General features: G+C 38.1%; 1 pseudogene; it reads left to right on the plus strand.

The window, feature by feature from the left end:
- The first annotated feature begins 4499 nt into the window (after positions 1–4499).
- On the plus strand, positions 4500–5023 carry LOC145713851 (translationally-controlled tumor protein-like; annotated as a pseudogene).
- Positions 5024–15128: the final 10105 nt, after the last annotated feature.

Consider the following 15128-nt stretch of genomic DNA (forward strand, 5'->3'; position numbering starts at 1 on the left):
GAGGCAATAAATGATTTCTAACTAATAGACATCTATTTCTTTCTTTTAATGTTTACTTTCCAAGTCTTTGTGTTTTAAGCATTGTTCCCTTTTTAAAGATAATTTTTGTCCTCCCCAAAATAAGGTTCTTGTAAAAAAAAAGGCCCCCAAAATACAGAGAATGATAAGGTATTGGGGGTCAGAGAAGGGAGAACATGGAATGCTCACGTAGAAATTGTCACGTAGAACTGGACAGCAACATGCAGAAGATTGAAACTAGACCACTTTCTGACACCATTCACAAAAATAAACTCAAAATGGATGAAAGACCTGAATGTGGGACAGGAATCCATCAAAACCCTAGAGGAGAAAGCAGGAAGAAACCTCTGTGACCTCAGCCGCAACAATTTCTTACTTGGCACTTCCCCAAAAGCAAGGGAATTAAAAGCAAAAGTGAACTATTGGGACCTCATGAAGATAAAAAGCTTCTGCACTGCACGGGAAATAATCAACAAAACTAAAAGGCAACCAGTGGAATTGGAAAAGATATTTGCAAATGACATATTGGACAAAGGGCTAGTATCCAAAATCTATAAACAACTCACCAAATGCCACACCTGAAAAACGAATAATCCAGTGAAAAAATGGGCAGAATACATGAATAGACACTTCTCTAAGGAAGACACCCAGATGGCCAACAGTCACATGAAAAGATGCTCAATGTCACTCTTCATCAGGGAAGTACAAATCAAAACCACACTCAGATACCCCCTCATGCCAGTCAGAGTGGCTAAAATGAACAAATCAGGAGAGTATAGATGCTGGCGAGGTTGTTGAGAAACAGGAACCCTCTTGCACTGTTGGTGGGAATGCAAACTGGTGCAGCTACTCTGGAAAACATTGTGGAGGTTCCTCAAAAAATTAAAAATAGACCTACCCTATGACCCAGCAATAGCACTGCTAGGAATTTACCCAAGGGAGACAGGAGTTCTGATGCATAGGGGCACTTGTACCCCAATGCTTGTAGCAGCACTCTCAATAATAGCCAAATTATGGAAAGAGCCTAAATATCCATCAACTGACGAATGGATAAAGAAATTGTGGTTTATATACACAATGGAATACTACGTGGCAATGAGAAAGAATGAAATATGGCCTTTTGTAGCAACGTGGATGGAACTGGAGAGTGTTATGCTAAGTGAAATAAATCACACAGAGAAATACAGGTATCATATATTTCCACTCTTATATCGATCCTGAGATACTTCACAGAAGACCATGGGGGAGGGGAAGGAAAAAAAAAGTGAGAGTGGGAGGGAGCCAAACCATAAAGGACTGTTACAAACTGAGAACAATCTGAGGGTTGATGGGGGGTGGGGGAGGGTTGGTGATTGGTATTGAGGAGGGCACCTGTTGGGATGAGCACTGGGTATTTTATGGAAGTCAATTTGACAATAGATTTCATTAAAAAAAGAAAAATATTTAAGTAGTGAAGCTATAATGGTGAACAGCTCTCCTAAAAGTAAGACAAAATTATCTCCTTCTTGTCTCTAAGGGGAAGAAAATATTACACATTGTTGGCAAATAAAGAAAAATCAAAAAGTGTGTAACCTAAAAATAAAGGAAAATATTGTATTATAAAATCTAGGCAATTAATTGATAAAAAATATACATTGGTTTCTTCTTTGAAGAAAAAATAAAATAGATTTAAATGGATAAAATGTAACAAACAAGACAGCATAAATATCAAACAAGACAGACATTAAATATCATGTGTGGTTGCTGAGAAGTTGATGGGTGGTTGCTTACCTAAGTAAAGGGTAGTTGTCAAAAGAAACTGTGTTAATAAGTAAATTTGAGTTGGTTGAATCCAGTCAAGTATTGATGGCCACCAAGAAATGATGTCGGGAGATATATATAATTTGTCTTCACACACTTCCCAAATATTTTCCTACCTTTTCTTAACGCATTGCCAATTACATATCTACCAACTGAAAACTTATTTAATTCCTGTTTGAATATGTTTATACTTTCTGTCTGCATTCCATAACTAACATTTATTGAATTCATATGATGTGCCAGGCATTGTGCTGGGTGATAGGCCCTATGACCTCCTGGAACAAGTTCAATTAATTTAATGCCCTGTGTGTGATTTGTGCAGTGTTAGAGCTGAAGAAAACCTTAGAGTTTCTCCAGATAAAATCTCTCATTTTACAGAGAACAGTAATGGTGCTCAAAGGGTTAACATCACTTACCCAAGATCTCCCAGATGATAAGGATAAATCCAGGACTAGATTATAGGCCTCCTCCTCCCCACATCTGTGTGTTTTCCATCATACTAGACTATAGAATAGTACCTTACTTTACTGATTCTAAATCTACCTCTTTAAAGCAATAGTTCTCAAAATTAAAATTCATAAGAATCATGAAGAAGATGGTTGTTTAAAATGTAAGTTCATGAGCTTCATATCCAGAAATTCTAAAAACCCAAGATTTGGGTTTTTTGCTTTTTTTTTTAACCCTGTGATTTACCCAAGTGATTGTGGATGTAAACAGTCCTTACATCATACTCAGAGAAACTTTTTAAAGTTTCAAGTAATGACAGTACATAGATTCATCATTCTGTGATTTGGTGTTATTAATAATTTTCACAATTTTAAGGACTTTATTGATCTCTATAAGTATTTGTTTCTGCAGATATAAAAATCTTAAACTTTAAGCTCTTTTCTTACATTGAAGACTTCCAAACGCTTGAAAGTTTTAGTGCCTTTATCATAAAAGAAAAAGTGACTATCCCATACCTATCATGGCAGTGACCCCAGACTGAGTTGGTTGCTCATGAATCAATACCTGTCAGGTTTTCAGGAAATTAAAAAGGATTCTGTGTTAGAGCAGAACACCTGGTAACTAACACAAACCCTAGAACCATGTCTGATGACAGTATATACAGGACTCCAACGGAAGATATAGGCCTCTAAGACCACATTGAAATTTTGTCTAAAGCAATACACACACACACACAGCACATAACAATAATCCACAAATAGGAATGGCATTAACTGATGGAGCAGATTCTAGGATAATAATTGGATTACCTAATGCTAGTGAGTGAAATAACTATGAATGAAAATATCATTGAGGTTTGATGTTTCTGTCTCTCTTTTACTATCTATCTCTCTTGGAAGCTTTTTTACATCCCCTTTGCATGAACCAAATGCATGGCCCACTAATGCCTGCTCATCTCCTCTCAAGTATATCTTTTCAGTTTGCTGTACTATACAGCCAGTTACTGGCTGGTCTGACTGATTTGGGGTCAGGGAAGAGACCCCCATTAAGTTTCCAGTTTAAGCCTGTTCTCCAACAAGTTTGACACTAATCTCAGTGCTAAGCTTTTTACAAGTGCAGGTAATAATACAGTCACACTTTGCTTTCTCATTTGCCATTGTTTCTCATATGATATCTCCCTTAGTAATCTCAAAGTGGAGAAGAGGGTGATTAATGTAGTGGAGTGCAGACATATTTGAATCTCTATAGCACTTTAACCCTAAAGTAGCAGAGAAATATTTTAGAACTGAATATTGTTAAACCTCTTTTATGTTTATAAGAGTGACTTGCCCAAGGTCCAAGAGTTAGATGAGACCTTTGGAGCAGTAGAGAACCCAGGAGTCTTGTGTTTATTGTCACAAACTCTTTGCAGCAAAAAACTACATGTTAAGCAACTATTTGGGTGACATTACCATTCACACATTTAGTAGTACTTGTGTTTTTTTTTACACTTGCCAGAAACAAAATGGAATCACAAAATACAATGATTAGAAAGTAGACTTTCACACATTCTATTTTAAAGGCTGGAAGGTTTTTAGTATTTTACCAGAATGTAATTTTAAAATGTGGTGGGCATATATATAATTTTTAATGTCTTTATTCATTTCTGAGAGAAAGAGTGAGATCATGAGCAGGGAAGGAGCAGAGAGAGAGGGAGACAGAGGATCCGAAGTGGGCCCTGCTCTGAGAGCAGAAAGCCCAATACAGGGCTCAAATTCACAAACCATGATATCATGACCTGAGCTGAGCTGAAGTCAGATGCTTTACTTACTGAGCCACCCAGGCTCCCCAAGCATACATATAATTTTAAGAATGAGCCTTCTGTAAGAAGAAGAATGAGTATTCTGTAAGAATACAGCCCTGTGTATTCAATAGTCATTCCAAAACGCTTGTTGATGATGATACCTTATTCAAAACATAGTAATCCTATAGACAAAATCCACTGGGTCAATTTTGGTGTAGAACCTCAAACTTAAAAAGACTTTAAACCGTTTCAAAAAAAGAATAAAATAAAAGACTTTTAACAGTTTCAGATCATTGTTTAAGTCAACAAAGAAGTCCATTCCAATATCACTGGCATTTTTTTCCGTCTGCTCCTCCCTTCCCATGATTGCCACTCTAGCTGCACCAAGCTCACTTAGAACTCCTGGCTCCTGCTAAGCTGACATTGCCACCATCTTTCTCCAGCTGCCGTCATGATAATCTTTTAGGACCTTATAAGCCATAATGAGATGTTCTCTGACATCTACAAGATCTGGAGATTGCAGACTGGATGTGCCTAGAGGTGGAAGAGAAGATGGTCAGTAGGACAGAGGGTAACATTGATAGCTTGCTCATTGGTGAAAATGCCTCCACTGAAGGCCTGGTGTGCAAAGGTACCAAAAGCACAGTAATCACTTGTATTGATAATGTCATGATCCATCACTGGCAGGAAACCAGCTTCACAAAGGAAGCCTGCGAGAAGTACATCAAAGATTACATGAAATTAATCAAAGGCAAACTTGAAGAATAGAGGCCAGAAAGAGTCAAACCTTTTATGGCAGGGGCTTCAGAACAAATAAGAAAATCCTTGCTAATTTCAAAAACTACCAGTTCTTTATTGGTGAAAACATGAATCCATATGTCATGGTTGCTCTGCTGGACTACCGTGAGGATGGTGTGACCTCATGTATGTATGATTTTCTTTCAGGGAAGTTTAGAAATTAAAAAAAAATGTTAATGAATTTGGCTATTACTTTGGATGTATCACCTGTTGTCCTAACTGCCTACTGCTCTTCATCCACACAGCACTAAGACTTAGAAAAATGGGACTAATGTCATCTTGAGCTCTTCATTTATTTTGACCTTGATATTATTGGAGTGGAGGCATTGTTTTTAAGAAAAGACTGTCATGTAGGTTGTCTAAAAATAAAATGCACTTAAACTAAAAATAATTTATCTCTGGCTTATAGTCTTCCAGTTTCAACTTAAACACTTCTAGGGAGAGGGAGGTCACTCCTTAAGAAGACAATCTATTCCACTGTGACACCCCTTAAGCATTCTAAAGTGCTGAATTCTGACTTCCTGTAATTTCTACCAATTGATCCACATTTTGCACTCTTAATTGATACAGAGCAATACTGCTTTTGTATGTGAATCCCTAAAACTACTTGAAGGCAATACACATGGCCTCAATCTCCACCCACACCATCCATAACAAGCATTTTCCTATGTCAAATATCCCTCCCTTGTTCTTTCCAAAAATCCACATTTGACTTCATAACCAGACTTAAAGCCAGCCTGGTTACTCTCTTCTAGAAGAATCTCTGAGATTGTTCCATCTGGAAGGAAATCATTTCCCAGATGCAGTATCATCAGTCGGGAGTAAATAGAGCTACTAATCGTGTTGCTTTGGATTTCTAAACAATTAAGGGAGCCAAAGTTGCACATTAGACAAGCTAAAACAGTCAAACTATAGCATAGAAGCTTCCACATCTTTTTCTTTATTCAAATTGGCATCCTATTGAAATGTGGAGATCTGTGCAACTAATAACTTCCTTAGGAATGATCAAACAGGGTCATTTACTTCCCTTGTAAATCTCTAAATTTCTGGGCAAATAAACCTTCTACATCTGAAATTCTTAAGAACAAGTTTTAAAAAAAACAAATTCTTTTTCAGAAGGAATTAAGTATGACTTCTTCTATGTCTATTCTATGATGCAACCTGTCATTGATTTCAACTACAGACATATCTTGCTTTATTGCACATGGCTGCATTGCACTTCACAGATACTGAATTTTCTACAAATTAAAGGTTTGTAGCAATCCTGCTTCAAGCAAGGCTATCAGCATCATTTTTCAAACAGCATTTACCCACTTTGAATTTCTGTGTCACATTTTGGTAATTCTCATAACATTTCAAAACTTTAAGTATTATTGTATTTGTTATGGTGATCTGTGATTATGAATCTTTGATGTGAATATTATAATTATTTGGGGGCACCACAAACCATGCCCATACAAGGCCATGAACGTAAATGTTATGTGCGTTCTGACTGATCCAACAGCCAACCATTACCTAATCTTTCTCCCTCTCGTTGGGCCCCCCTATTCTCTGAGACACAACAATATTGAAATTGGGCCATTTAGTAACCATACAGTGGCCTCTAAGTGTTCACGTGAAAGGAAGAGTTACACCTATCTCACTTTAAACCAAAAGCTAGAAATGATTAACCTTAGAAAGGAAGGCATGTAAAAAGATATGATAGGAAAAAACCTAGGCCTCTTGCACCAGTTAGCCAAGCTGTGAATGCAAGGGGAAAGTACTTGAAGAAAATTAAGAGTACTATTCCAGTGAACACACAAATGATAAGAAAGTGAAACAGCCTTGTTGCTAATATGGAAAAAGTTTTAGTGGTATGGATAAAAGATTAAACCAGTCATAACATTCCCTTAAGCCAAAGCCTAATCCAGAGCATAAACCTAACTCTCTTCAATTCTATGATGTTTGAAGCTAGAAGAGATTGCTTCATGTTGTTTAAGGAAAAAGCTGTCTCTGTAACATAAAAGTACAAAGTGAAGCAACAAGTGTTGATGTAGAAGATTCAGCAAGTTATCCAGTAGATCTAGCTAAGGTAATTAATGAAGGTGGCTAAACAACACAACAGATTTTCAATGTAGATTAAACAGCCTTATATTGAAAGAAGATGCCATTTAGGATTTTCATAGCTAGAAAGGAGAAGTCAATGCCTGGTTCCAAAGCTTCAAAGAACAGGCTGCTGACTGTTGACTCAGGCTAATGCAGCTGGTGACTTTAAGTCAAAGCCAACAAATCCTAGGGCCCTTAAGAATTATGCAAAAGCTACCCTTTTGCTCTATAAAGAATCAACACAGCCTGACATTTTTTGACAAAATGGATTAATAAATATTTTAATCCCACTGCTGTAAACTATTCCTAAGACAAAAATATTCCTTTTTAAAATATTACTGCTTGCGTGTGTGTGTGTGGGGGGGGGGAGGGAAATTAAGCTGGCAGTGTAGTAAGGGAACGCTATACTTGACTCCTTTCTCAAACACAGTTAAATAAATATCAAGTCATTATGAACAGCCAGGAAATCAATCTGAGGGCTGAGAGAACAAACTGCACAACTAGAGGGATAAAAAAAGGCCACATCATGGATGATAGGATGTGAGGTGATGGAATTTGGAGGAGAAAAGAAACCTACCCCTCCCTCCCTTCCCCCCACACCTCCATGCTATGGTGGGGAGGGAGCCTGATCAGGTAGAGAGGAGAGAGAGAGAAGAACAGGGTGCAGGGCATTCACAAGTAAAACATTTGCCCAAAACAATTGATGGGAAAAATGAGAGGGCTGATTATCATAAGTTTTTACAAGCAGTGAAACTCTAACTCTGAAATTTTAGAAGTCTCACCCAAAACCAAGTGGAGCCTGATGGGCATAGAGGTGCTCCTGTGGAGAAGGAGGGAAAAGGCCCTTGAGCAGACAGTGTGGTCTGAGAATCCGGTGGGGCATTGTGAGAGACAGTTCTCCTTCTTGGAGTGCATTTGGAAGAAGTGGCACTGCTTCTCCAGGGACAAAAGAGCCAGCAGGCAACATTGAGCAGACCCATTCACTAGCAAAAGAACAGAGGAACCTGCTGAAGACAGCTAACCTAGACACTGGCTTTTGCTATGCTTTGCCATAAACCTAAAAGTCCCTGCACATTCATGCACCTGCCCTTCTGGGACAAAATAGCGCCAGCCACCTCAGAATGTGACCCTCCCACAGAAGATCAGGGTGGGTCTATGCTTCACCAGATCCTTGAAATTTGGAGTTTTGAAACCCAGCCTGTACACCTGAGATAAAACAAAGGAGCACTGTACCACCAGGTGGGCAGACAGTCCAGATACTGAAAAAGTAAAGGCAGTATTTAGAGGTATGCCTGGGACAAAAGAGGGGAGACTGTTCATTCTTTTGAGGGCTTCCTGAGCAATGGTGGGCATGATGTCCCCACTCCGGGAGCTAGAGAGGTGGCTGGTCCCATTTTTACCCCTGTCTATCAGGATGAACGAACATCAGTGGACAGCACAGCACCCACATGGAGGCTTGAGACACTTACATTGAGCCCTGCACCCTGAGTTCTGCCTGTGCTTCTGAACTAGGGCAAGTGTGCCTGAGAACCAGAGCACCAGTTCGCACAGTTTATGAGATCCCACCCCACATCAGACTCTGTGCTAACAGCATGAAGCCTTCTTGGAATTTTCTCTCTCTCCCTATCAGTCCCTCTCCCGCTCATGTGTACTCTCCCTCACTCTGTCTAAATAAGTAAATAAGTAAATAAGTAAATAAATAAATAAATATTTTTTTAAAAAAAGAATATTATGAGAAATTATATGCTAACAAATGGGGCAATCTGCAAGAAATAGATAAATACTGGGGTGCCTGGGTGGTTCAGTTAAGCGTCCGACTTCAGCTCAGGTCATGATCTCGCAGTTCATGAGTTTGAGCCCCACATCGGGCTCTGTGCTGACAGTTTAGAGCCTCGAGCCTGCTTTGAATACTGTGTCTGCCTCTCTCTGTCTCCCCCGGTTACACCTTGTCTCTCTGTTTCTCAAAAGTAAACATTAAAAAAAATTAAGGAATGGATAAATTCTTAAGGACATGCAAACTACGAAAACTGAAACAGAAGGAAATAGAAAACTGGAACAGACTCATAACCAGTAAATTAATTGAATCAGTAATTAAAAATCTCCCAATACACAAAAATCCAGGGCTGGATGGCCTCCCAGAAGAATTCAAACAAACACAGAAATAAGGATTAATACCTATTTCTCTCAAACTGTTCCAAAAAATGGAAATGAAAAAAAAATTCCAAACACATTCTATGAGTCCAGCATTAACTTCATTCCAAAACCAAAGGCCCCACTAAAAAGGAGAACAACAGGCCAATATTCCTGATGAATACGAATGTAAACATTCTCAACAAGATGCTAGCAAAATGAATCCAACAGTACATTAAAAGAATTATTAACTACAATTAAGTGGCATTTATTCCTGGGCTGCAGGAGCATTTCAGTATTTCAAATCAATCAACATTATACACCACACTAATAAAAGAAAGGATAAGAACCATGTGATCCTATCAATAGATGCAGAAAAAGCATTTGACAAAATACAGCATTCATTCTTGATAAAACCCTCAACAAAACAGGGATAGAAGGAACGTACTTCAACATTATAAAGGCCATATATGATAGACCCATATCTAATATCTTCCTTAATGGGAAAAAACTGAAACTTTTCCTCTATGGTCAGGAAGAAGACAGGGATGTCCACTCTCACCAATGTTATTTAATATAGGACTGGAAGTATTAGCTTCAGCAATTGGACAGAAAAAAAGAAAAGGCATCCAAATCAGCAAATAAGAATTTGAAGTTTCACTGTTCACAGACAACATGAAAATTTATACAGAAAACCCAAAATACTATCAAAAAATTGCTAAAACTGATACATGAATTCAACAAAAGCACAGGATATAAAATCAATGTACAGAAATCAGTTGCATTTCTATATGCCATTAATGAAGTAGCAGAAAAAGAAATCAAGGAATCAATCCCATTTACAATTGCACCAAAAGAAAGACAAATACCTCACGATTTCACTCATATGTGGTATTTAAGAAAAAAAAAAAAACAGATCAGCATAGTGTTAGGGAAAAAAAAAGAGAGAAGGATGCTAACCATAAGAGTCTTAACTATGGAGAACAAACTTAAGTTTGATGGAGGGAGGTGGGTGGGGAATGGGCTAAATAGATCATGGGTATTAAGGAAGGCACTTGTGATGAAGGCATGTGTTGTGAATGTTATATGTAAGTGATGAATCACTAAATTGTACACCTGAAATCAATTGTACCTTATATGTCAAGTAACTAGAATTTGAATAAAAACTTGAAAAGAAAAAAAAAATAAATAGAATTGAAGGGTCATAGTTTCCAGCAACTCCACTACTGAATACCTATTTTAAAAGACATGTGTACCACTATGTTCACTGTAGCAGTTTTTTTTTTTTTACACTTGCAAAGACACAGAAACCATCCAGGTATCCATTGATGTATGAATGGTTAAATAATATATGGTATATAATACACTATAATATACATTGGAAAACTGCTCATAGAAAAGAATGGTCTTGCCATTTGCAACAACATGGATAGACCTTACAGGTCTATCCTATGCTAAGTGAAATAAGTCAGACTAAGAATGATAAATACTGCATGTTTTTACTTATATATGAAACTAAAAACAAAACAAAACAAATGAACACACAAAGCCAAGCAAAACACAGACTCGTAAATGTGGAGAACAGATTGGTCATTGTTAGAGTGTAGTGGAGTCATAGGGGATGTAAAATGTATGAAGGGGATTAAGATATATAAACTTTGATGGGGCACCTGGGTGACTCGGTTGGTTGAGCATCCAACTCTTGATTTTGGCTCAGGTTATGATCCTAGGGTCATGAGATCAAGCCCTGGCTCAGCACAGAGCCTACTTAAGATTCTCTCTCTCTCTCTCTCTCTCTCTCTCTCTCCCCTTAAGATTCTCTCTCTCTCTTTTCCTCTCTCTATCTCCCTCCCTCCCTTTTCCCCTCTCCCCCACTTGCACAAAACTTAAATAAATCTTAAAAAATATGTACAAACTTCCAGTTATAAAATAACTAAGTCACATGGATGTAATATTTAACGTGGTGAATATAATCAATAATATTGTATTAACTTTGTAAGGTGACAGATGGTAACTATACCTATTGCAGTGATCATTTCATAATGTATACAAAAGCCAAATCACTATGTTGTATTCCTGAAACTAATATAAGATATCATGTCAATTAGACTTTCATAAAAAATAATCGAAACATAAGGTATAACGGTGGTTTCTAGGGGCTGGAGGAAGCAGGAAATGGGGAGATTTTGTTTAATGAACATAGACTTTTAATTATGCAAGATGTAGATATTCTAGAGATGTGTTACACAACAATGTGAATATAGCTAACATTTTGCCAAGCTGTACACTTAAAAATGGTTAAGATGAGAACGTTTGTATTGTATCACAATTTTTACAACATTGTATAAAGAACGATCAGCTTGTTTAAAAATATTTTATCAATAGTTAAATTATAAATCATTTTCCTGAGATGTCACATTATATGTTCCCAAAGTCATTTTAATTAGTACTTTAAAAGGTTCATATCTTTGCATGCATTTCTAAGGTACTGTATTTCAGTTTTTAAAACATGACTTAATTATAACATTTGGCTTAGTCACAAACTTGTGTCAAATTATTTTATTTTTGTAAACTGCTGCAGTCTAAGAAGGTGGGGTAGCTCATTCAAATTCTTCACCTTGTATTCTCACATTTATAGTTTTGAAACCTCATTTTTTTAAAATAAATCTCATTCTAAATGTTATTATATTGATTTGTCGTCTCTGGGAATACAGGGACTTTATTGTACTCAGGAAGTTATCAGGGGTGTCAAAGAGTCTGTGTCATAGCAGTTCATCCCCAAGGCCCCTACATCTTTTCCTTTAAGGTGCTAAGATATAGAAGATTATATTACAACCCTAAGATGTTATCATTGTGCTCCCTTTTACTTCCTTACATATGATTCAGCCATATTGGGAATAATACTTTTGTTAAGCAGAACTAATCTATACCTGAAAATGAGGTGTCAGTATGCTATAAAATATTGGGATTGTATAGTGAAATAATGGAACTCCCTTCAAATTAATAATTTGGAAATGTACACATTTTATTATAATGGGTCACATGAGAAAATCAGTCCTACTGCTTTATAGTTATGCCTTGTATAATGTGTGAGACAAAATAGCATGGCCATTTCTCTCAGTGGGAACTCTGATTATTTCCACTGCCATTATAAGTGAGGGAAAATTCAGATCTGGATTAAATGTTTAACTACTTCCTAAAACTTTATCTGATTCCTCTCAATCACAAGCAAACCCTCTCTCCTATGAACTAACAGAGTGCCATATTGATAGCTTCCTTAGTGCACAGAGTTCATATCACCTTTGGTTATAGTTAATACATCTTTCCCCATTTTTTTCATAATCTCCTTAGAAACAAGCTTTATTTAGCTTTATATGCTCTTACAGAGTTGGCTATCAATAAATATTTCTTAAATGAATGAATGATCTAGGGGGAACCACTCTTCAACATTGAATAAAGAAGTTTCCTGGGCTTTATCTGCTTCGCCTATTAAATGAAAGACTAACAATTATATCTAGTCTACAAGTATGCTGTTAATACCAAATAAGAAAAGCTTTAAAAATGCTTTAAGATTGCTAAATTCAATGAAAAGTAAGGTGTTGTTATTAACTAATTTTTAAATAAATTGGAAACCATTCAAAACTATCAACAATATATATTTATTGACATTATGTTGAAATAAGATGAATCGGACACTATCCCCTGCACTCAAGGAATTTCCAGGCTTCTTCATACCACTTTGTCACTCCTTAAATTATATATTTATTTATTTTTGTCTTTTCCACTCGAATGAAAGCTTTAAAAATATAAAGATGTTGCCTATCACGCGGAAAGCGGGAAGGCTGGAGGACAAAGGGAGGGAGAGCTGCTGAGCCCCCGGACGGCAGAGCTCAGCTTGGCGGGGAACAAAGGCGCCAGCGCCATCTCCCCCGCCCATCCCCCAGCCAAAATTCCCAAAGGGAACCAGTTCCTGCCAGGGAACTTGCTCGCTCCGCGCAAACACCCAACTCTGTGCTTCTGCGGAGCCAAACCTCCGGCAGCAGATCTGACTCCCTCCCGCTGCCACAGGGCTCCTCCTGAAGTGGATCACCTAAGGAGAAGTGAGCTAAGCCTGCCCCTCCAGCCCCCGTGCACCTTGCCTACCCACCCCAGCTAATACGCCAGATCCCCAGCACCACAAGCCTGGCAGTGTGCAAGTAGCCCAGACGGGACACGCCACCCCACAGTGAATCCCGCCCCTAGGAGAGGGGAAGAGAAGGCACACACCAGTCTGACTGTAGCCCCAGCAGTGGGCTGGGGACAGACATCGGGTCGGACTGCGGCCCCGCCCACTAACTCCAGTTATACACCACAGCGCAGGGGAAGTGCACTGCAGGTCCTCACCACGCAAGGGACTCTCCAAAATGACCAAACGGAAGAATTCCCCTCAGAAGAATCTCCAGGAAATAACAACAGCTAATGAACTGATCAAAAAGGATTTAAATAATATAACAGAAAGTGAATTTAGAATAATAGTCATAAAATTAATCGCTGGGCTTGAAAACAGTATACAGGACAGCAGAGAATCTCTTGCCACAAAGATCGAGGGACTAAGGAACAGTCACGAGGAGTTGAAAAACGCTTTAAACGAATTGCAAAACAAAATGGAATCCACGATGGCTCGGCTTGAAGAGGCAGAGGAGAGAATAGGTGAACTAGAAGATAAAGTTATGGAGAAAGAGGAAGCTGAAAGAAAGAGAGATAAAAAAATCCAGGAGTATGAGGGGAAAATTAGAGAACTAAGTGATACACTAAAAAAAAATAATATACGCATAATTGGTATCCCAGAGGAGGAAGAGAGAGGGAAGGGTGCTGAAGGGGTACTTGAACAAATTATAGCTGAGAACTTCCCTGAACTGGGGAAGGAAAAAGGCATTGAAATCCAAGAGGCACAGAGAACTCCCTTCAGACGTAACTTGAATCGATCTTCTGCACGACATATCATAGTGAAACTGGCAAAATACAAGGATAAAGAGAAAATTCTGAAAGCAGCAAGGGATAAACGTGCCCTCACATATAAAGGGAGACCTATAAGACTCGTGACTGATCTCTCCTTTGAAACTTGGCAGGCCAGAAAGGCTTGGCACGATATCTACAGTGTGCTAAACAGAAAAAATATGCAGCCGAGAATCCTTTATCCAGCAAGTCTGTCATTTAGAATAGAAGGAGAGATAAAGGTCTTCCCAAACAAACAAAAACTGAAGGAATTTGTCACCACGAAACCAGCCCTACAAGAGATCCTAAGGGGGATCCTGTGAGACAAAGTACCAGAGACATCACTACAAGCATAAAACATACAGACATCACAATGACTCTAAACCCATATCTTTCTATAATAACACTGAATGTAAATGGATTAAATGCGCCAACTAAAAGACATAGGGTATCAGAATGGATAAAAAAACAAGACCCATCTATTTGCTGTCTACAAGAGACTCATTTTAGATCTGAGGACACCTTTAGATTGAGAGTGAGGGGATGGAGAACGATTTATCATGCTCCTGGAAGCCAAAAGAAAGCTGGAGTAGCCATACTTATATCAGACAAACTAGCCTTTAAATTAAAGGCTGTAACAAGAGATGAAGAAGGGCATTTTATAATAATCACAGGGTCTATCCACCAGGAAGAGCTAACTATTATAAATGTCTATGCGCCAAATACCCGAGCCCCCAGATATATAAAACAATTACTCATAAACATAAGCAACCTCATTGATAAGAATGTGGTCATTGCAGGGGACTTTAACACCCCACTTACAGAAATGGATAGATCATCTAGACACACAGTCAATAAAGAAACAAGGGCCCTGAATGATACATTGGATCAGATGGACTTGACAGATATATTTAGAACTCTGCATCCCAAAGCAACAGAATATACTTTCTTCTCGAGTGCACATGGAACATTCTCCAAGATAGATCATATACTGGGTCACAAAACAGCCCTTCATAAGTTTACAAGAATTGAAATTATACCATGCATACTTTCAGACCACAATGCTATGAAGCTTGAAATCAACCACAGGAAA

This window comes from Panthera onca, chromosome X, assembly GCF_046562875.1.
Source record: "Panthera onca isolate mPanOnc1 chromosome X, mPanOnc1 haplotype 2, whole genome shotgun sequence".
Taxonomy (NCBI): domain Eukaryota; kingdom Metazoa; phylum Chordata; class Mammalia; order Carnivora; family Felidae; genus Panthera; species Panthera onca.